Below are 6,795 nucleotides of genomic sequence, written 5' to 3' on the forward strand. Positions count from 1 at the left end.
TGTGGCTTTGCAACAATGTTCCTTTATTTTTTTATAGATGTAGAATGCTCTTGCAGCATAGTCCTTGTGCTTGCTATAAATTCTTGCATGGTATCCTCCAGCGAGTTGGTATTAGATGAAGATGTTGTCCCATATTAGAATAATGCCAAGGCATATTTATTTGAAAGGATGGGGGTTCATTTACATTCTACTACCGAGCGGGATGACTAGCATTACTTGCTTCTTGATTTCCCCACCAGAAATTTGGATACTGACGCCATCCTGGGTTGTAGGGGTTGGAGTAAGGGTTGTTGTTGTTGTTTCGCTTAAAATTCCCCACTTAGTTAATGAACTCTTGATAATATGGGCACTCACTTTCATTGTGATTGCCACGACATAATACACACCCTGAGTTAGCCACCTACACTTATTTCACCTCATTGAAACGTTATAAGTTCTTCAACATATTTGTGATAGCGAAGAGTTGGTCGAAGACTAAATCCTTAGCATCTAGCTCAAATATCCTTGATGCCTTCCTCCCTGTTCCAAGCCTTGAAGAAAGAAATTTATAATCATTGTTTGTTATCCTATCAAAGATGTCAAAAGCCTATTTAGGTGAATTGTCCAGCAAAGTGCCATTTTCTAAGGCATCTAGCATCATCCTAGTGGGTGCATTGACTCCATTGTAAAACATTACAACTTGAATCCAATCTTGGAATCCATGATTAGAACAATTTCAAAGAAATCCCTTATAGTGATCCCAACACTTATACATTGACTCGTCATCAGCTTGATAAAAAGATGTTATGTCATTTCTAAGTTGAGTATTCATGTTCGACAAATAATACCACAACAAAAAGCTTTTGCACAGATCAACCCATGATTTCATGGAGCCAGAAGGAACTCTACTCCACCAAGTCCTCGCTCAGTTATACAGAGAATAAGGAAATAATTTAAGCTTTAAAACATCTTCATGCAATTCTTCTTACCTAAAAGAATCAAAAACTTCCAATAAGGAACAAATATGTTGCCTAGCATCTTCATGAGGCATGCCACCAAATTGCCCTGTCAAGTTCAACATGTTGAACATGATTGGTTTAAGCTCAAAGTGGACTACATGAATCTAAAGTGCTACAATGTCAAGATTGAGATCATCCAAGATAGGAGATAAGTGATATCTAATAGTTCTCGGTTGAGGTACAAGTACAACTTTTTGATTTGATGCAACATTTGGATCTGCTAGATCTTGCACTTGTTGAATTACTAGATTCTGAACACAGCACATGGCTCTTTTAGCACGTTGAGCACATCATCTCTGATGAAATAAATGTTCAATATTAGGTACTAGAGGATATAGAGGTTCCTCAATAGTCTTTCTGGTTATGCAATGGAAAAACCTGAAAAAGAAAAACAAAGAAAATAACAAGTAAAATTATAATAAAAATAAATAAGTAAAATAAAAATGCTATAAAAACGCTGTTAAACTTCCAATTACCAATCCTAGGTAACGACGCAAAATATGTGCAAGTATACACGATCAAACAAGTAAAAAAGTGATGGGAGAGTATCGTTCCCACGCGAATTGGAGGAAATTGCAAGTTAAGTTAAACCACATATACTAAATTATCTAAGTATAGTTAGTGGTGATATTCACAAGTGAAAGTGTAGTGGAAAAATGGAGTGTATGCATATAGGTGTCAATGGTAGTATGGAAATGTGGTAGTGATGTGCAGTTTAGCAAATGGAAATGTCGTGGCAAATAGAGAGGTTTTTGAAATGTAAACAACTAAAAATGTCAAGGTAAAATGAGTTGAGAATTTGGAAATAAATAAGCAGACTTAATAATCCTAACACAACAAGCTACTATAAGAATGAATGGTGAGGTTACTAAGGAATCCTAAGCCTTGCCTCTCAAAATGATTCAAGCTTCTATGGTATATTTGCTAGAAAGAGTTTACTAAGAGCGCCCATACGCTATCTGTAATAGGATACCTAACAGATAAAAATGCCACGACAATACCTCTCAGTGTGAATAGTAACATCGAACCTATCGAATAAGTGCTACACCTTTTAGTCGTTGAAATCCTATCCTTATCTCTAAGGTGGATTAGGTACTAGTTAGCGGCTAAAACTCATTGTTCACGTTGATCATTCATTAGTTTCTCTCGAACACTAAGGATCATTCACATACTTTCTCTCGAACACTAAGTGTTCTACCTAAGAAATTTCTTCTCTCATAGCTCTTATAATCGGAAGTAATTAAGCACAATGACAAAAAAAAATAGATAAACATAAAAACTCAAATCATTCATTTAAGCAATTACTTAATCATCCATAAAAAAACCACACCATTTAAGGATTACTTCATGGTGGGGTCTGAAATATTCAAAAGATTAATATGTTCCATGCAACCCAAGTAATCAAATGAAAATAAAAGCATAAGTATGGAGGAAACTGCCAACGCACGATGTCGGTTACTCCTTGGACCACCACAAACAACACCTTACTGATGCTAGCTCCTCTCAGACGTCTAGGTCGCCACTCCCTCAAGCTTGGCTATGGAGGAAACCCTTGAAAAGATGAAAAGGGAAAGAAAGTTGAAAACTTTCAACCGTCCCTTTCTTAGCTCACTATTTCCTTTAAAGAATCCTCTCTTAATTGTGTGGCCACATTTTCTATTTATACTAGGGAAATGTCCTAGGTTTTAGTGAAAAAAATTCTTATAGGGTAAAAAGGCAGCAGTGGTCCCCTCCAAGGTGGTTAGCAGTAGAAAACATGTGAATGCTAGATAACTGACAGCTACCATAAAAATATCTTCTTCATTTTTTTCTTTTTTCTGTGCACAAGAATCATCCCAAATTGCATTGGTAATTCTCCTTTGCTCACCATTTTAGAATGCTGCAACAATTCTCCAGCTCACCTTTTGCTTCATCAACCTGTACATCATCAACAAAAAACACAATCTTCCCCGTAAAACAACATCATTTACAAAATATTATGGCACGAAAAATCTAAACCACTAAATGCACTTATATGCTCCTAAATGTATCTAAATGAACCTTTATGCACCTTAAGACAACCATTAACTTAAGTGAAAAGGACCTCAATATAGATTTTGATAAAGTTATCAACTATCTAGCCTGATACCTGACTCGAGTTCATTACTGAGTAGCGACACTCTAGTTGTTCTTATCGTACTTCCCCTATACCCCTTAATATGGAGGGATGGCCTATACGTTCTCAGTTGATTGAAATTCTCTTTGTACATTATTCATCTATTTCAAAATCTAATTAATTCATTATACTGCTTGTCGATACATCCTCTGTAATGATCCTTTATTCTTATTTACTCGCTACATGGCCCATAAGGGTAAATTGGTAATTTCAACCCCTAAGAGCATCTTAATAACCTCCTGCACCCGAGATAGATACATGATCTAAAACGATTTTAAAATCATCACTCTCGAGTCTATTTAACATCTTGAAGTCACTCAACCACTTTAGGTATGATACTATTCCTTTAATATGTATACCTAATCTTCAGTATGAATACCAATTTATCTGGTATGAAGATAATTCCTCTTGTATGAAGACCATTTCGATGGTATAGATACCAGTTTATCTGGTATAGATACCAGTTTATCTGGTATAGAGACTACAGTGTTGAGAACGAGCATCTGATATCGATATTGAGCATCTGGTATCAATACTACAACCCTTTGTATCAACACCAAGGGGTCAGTAATGATATTCATTCCCTCAATATCGATACTCCCTACTGGAAAACCCTAAATTTTGTCTCAATTCATGTAGTACTAATACTGTTAATCCAATATCGATACTCAAACCTAGAAATGACTTGTTTAATCTCGAAAAACACCCAAAATTCATCCCAAATGTCTTAGTTTGGTTCCTAATCATATACTAAACTTCAGGGAGTTACTTAGGGTCTTAAAGTGTCATAAAAACACTTTCTTTACATCTAAAACATTATTTAATCTTGAAATCAAGTTTAAACCATAATATACTCAACTACACAAATCTTTGCAATTTTTCATATTCATAAAAGCCTTACTACTCCAAAGAATTAGAAATACATTACCTGGTGCTAGGATCCTAAAATGAAGCTCTTTACTTAGCCACACTCCTTCAAGATTTGGATAAAGACTCCCACTTTCTCCTTAGCTATAAAGGAACCAAGACTTGAATCATCAAGCTAAAATTATTAGAGGGATTTAAGACAAAAATGAAGCTTATAAGAAATAGGGAAGACTCAAAGGGCTTACCTTTGATTTATGGAGCATGGAGGAAATGAGATGGAAAATGATAAGGAAATGATAAAATAAAGAGAAGAAATAGATGAAGAAGATAAAAAACTTTCATTTTTTGAAATGGTGAAATATCACATTAGGTCATTCCTCATCTTTCAGAAATTTTAAAACCTCCTTTTATGGATAATTGGGCTAAATTCCAAACCAATTAATCCCAACTTCACCTAACTACTTAAATTATGAATTTCACGGGGTCTGCATGCATCTCAGGTAAACCTGAAACTACTTGCCCAGAATTTGGGGTGTTACAACTTTCTCCCCTTAAAAAAAATTTTGTCCTCAAAATTTACTTGGTCCGAACAATGATGTATCCTTAGGTCAAACACTTAGAAACCTCAAAGTACCTAAACTCATATAAACCCAATCCACGTGGAAGAAGACCTCGCAAATTGAAAACTCAAAAACTAATCTATGACCCTTTTTCCTATAAACTGTTACTTGTGTTGAACCTCCAGCGAAAACCTTTGAGAAGCACGAAGCCAAGGAATCAAATTCTTATTGTATGATACTGTGTTCTTGAAATATCTCACAAGGAAAATGCTACTCTACAATTCAACTGCTATTAATATACCCCACATTGTCTGAACATAAGCAACTCATCATGCTACACGTTGAGATCTTACAACACTTACCCATATAGTCTTAATATCGACTATTGAGGATATGATTGCAATTCTCGACTTCCAAACGTCGATCTCTAAGCTTCTTCTATGCAACTCTGATTCAATATTGAACCATAGTACTTGATTATTTCTCATTTACCTTGTGATTTATGGATGCTCTACTTATCGGATCAAGCATCTAAGGTATCCACAACTAAAAATTGGCCACATGTTTAGCGGAACTACCAACATATGGCTCTCCTGGAGAACATACGCACTTGTAATCTGACTTAAGGATTCTGAGACTCTGTGTCTTACACTTACTATAGTTTACCACCATTGAGCTATCTGATGACAAATAACGCTTGTCAAACAATACTTAACATACATGATCTCCTTGAGTCTAAAGCACTAAAATCCATGATACTACCCAACGTTGCATACTGATATGTGTTGTATAAGGCTCCCGCTAATATACTAACGCAAAGACATCAGTGACGAGGCTTTGATCACTTAGCTAAATCACTTATTGTCCATGAACAAATGTATCAAGACAAAATCATATTGTTCTTTACACCTCGAGAATCGTACCTTAAGACTCACAACTCGTTATCTTACCTATGGTACCCTTAGTGCTTATGGTGGAATTCCAGAACTGTTGTATCGAAACATACACCCTGTTAACTTACTCCTCGTGAGTCCTTGAGGGCATTTTCACCTAGGTAGTAGCTAAAGTGCCTTGGCAATAACTAAGACATATCATGATATTTCTGACAACAAAGTGATCGACATACTGGATAGGGCAACGTGGGTATTCTTAACACTTTTGTGGTTGTCCCTATATTCCATACTGAACTTGATATTACTAACTTAATGCATGTCTATCACATGAACTCTTTGCTGAAAATACAAAATATACTTAATATCTCATATCTAACCTTAACAACCCACACGTATGTTTTCCCTAGGGAACATACAAGGGTGGGAGATTATACGACTCAATATTTTCCTAGAGTTGACCTTCACTTAACAAAGAACAACTATCAGATACTCTGATACACTAGATTCCAAACTTATACAGGTATTTTAAGTACCTAGGGGCATGTATTCATTGGCACCTTACTAAAATTGAATATTGGGTCCTTGAATCGACTCAACCTGATGCTATGATACACTAGATGTAGCACCCTAAACTTGAATGGGCATAAAGTGCCACATTGTGCTGTCGAGGCAATCCCATATTTTCAAAACATGTTCATTTTCTTTTAAAACATACTCAATGGTATCATACAACATAAAAAATAATTATTAAAACATTTTATATACCAGAGCTCCATGACACATAGTTTAGATCAAAATATTAGAAACTCGTTCTTATAAATCTAAGTACATGTTTAAGGTTCTATGAATAGAAATACCCACTAAGGCTACAGTACAATTCTCTAAAGTAGATACTCGAATTTCTACTACAATGGTGTTCCACGAACGACCCAAGCTAGAAACCTGTAAATATAAACATCCAAACTTGAGCTTAAAAAGTCTAATAATATAAACGCTAATCTAGAGTAGCATTAAAAGTTCTATGAACACATGCATGCTAAAGACATGGTACTAATCAGTAGGTATATGCATGATCTATATCAAGTGCTACATACTTAAGGGTTTTACTGTTCAACCACTGATGTAGGGATCTCACGATTCCCTTAATCCTCTGCTAAGGGCCTTTCCATGAGTATATCTCTAAAAGGTCTCTAACCACACAAATTGTAACTGTGTAATACCCCTTATCTTGAGTTAAGAGTTTTGGGCTACTCGAGAGACATTTTAGGTAAGCCCATTAGTTGCAAGAAAGCTTTGGCCTACGAATTAATGTGTTTAGGCTT

This window comes from Hibiscus syriacus, unplaced genomic scaffold, assembly GCF_006381635.1.
Source record: "Hibiscus syriacus cultivar Baekdansim isolate YM2019G1 unplaced genomic scaffold, ASM638163v2 tig00111338_pilon, whole genome shotgun sequence".
Lineage (NCBI taxonomy): Eukaryota > Viridiplantae > Streptophyta > Magnoliopsida > Malvales > Malvaceae > Hibiscus > Hibiscus syriacus.